A 1318-nucleotide genomic window follows, 5' to 3' on the forward strand; every position below is an offset into this window, starting at 1 on the left:
ATATATGCGTGTGTGTATGTGCTTCCTTGTTGCAAAGGTCTTAAAATTTCTAGTCTTAGGTAATCATGTCTAGCACCATTTCATTTTTTTTTTTTTTCACAATCATGAACATTATATATATTTGAGATATATAAATTAAACATTTTATGAAGCAAGATATTTCTTTATGATGGAAAATAAATAGTCTGAAAGAAATTCAAAGGATGTGTTTTTTTTTCTTTCCTTTTTCTTCATGGAGCAGTGAATACAGACAAAGTATCTCTCTTCAGTTTTGTAAATTGTTACATTATCCTCACCAATAATTTTACTGAATTTTGTTTTGCAAACAGTATAGTCCAAAGAGTATATTTTGATACTCAGGTAAGCATGTATACAACCGAACAAATATTGCAGATCAGAAAAACAAAAATCAAAACATTAAAACAAAAACATTTTATTGTGTTTATTTTAAAAACAAGTTATTTTTTTTACAAAACTACAAAATAAAAATTTTGGAAAATTGTTCATTGATTACAGGATTGAGCTACAACATATATTATACTTGTCGCTGATCGAAATGTTTATTGCATGGTTTACTTAGAATTACAATAGAATCATAGAGTTTAGTGCTCTATTATTCAATGTCACCTACACATACATACATATGCGCATACATGCACACAAAGTCACTCATGCACATAGACACAAATGCACATATATATTATATAAAGATGCACATATACATAAACATATATGTACATAAACATATATATATATATATATATATATATATATATATATATATATATATATATATATATATATATATATATAAGCATAAATATATGTATAAGTGTGTGTGTGTGTGTGTGTGCGTGTACATATAACTATCTACTACAAACATAACAAATATATGCACACATACATAAATACTCATACACCCACATTGTAACATAATTTTAAATTATGAATTTAAATTGCAAATTGCAATTGTTGGGATTCTTCGTTAAGTAACAATAAATGTCAGCACTAATCTTGAGATGCTGGGCTTCACAAAACCAGAAAGTACAAGACTAACTAGGAAATCACAATCTATTAATGCAACTGTGAAAATATGTAAAACATTCCAAAACTTTTGCATTTAGTTATATTTATTTGTGTACAAATAGAAATGAAAACAGGTGTGTATATATATATACACACACACATATAAATGTATATAAAAATGGAAACGTAGGTGTGTGTGTGTATATATATATGTATATATATATATATATATATTTATATGTATGTATGTATGTGTATATATATATATATATAAAAATGGAAACGTAGGTGT

The sequence above is a fragment of the Octopus bimaculoides genome, chromosome 12, assembly GCF_001194135.2.
Source record: "Octopus bimaculoides isolate UCB-OBI-ISO-001 chromosome 12, ASM119413v2, whole genome shotgun sequence".
Classification (NCBI taxonomy): domain Eukaryota; kingdom Metazoa; phylum Mollusca; class Cephalopoda; order Octopoda; family Octopodidae; genus Octopus; species Octopus bimaculoides.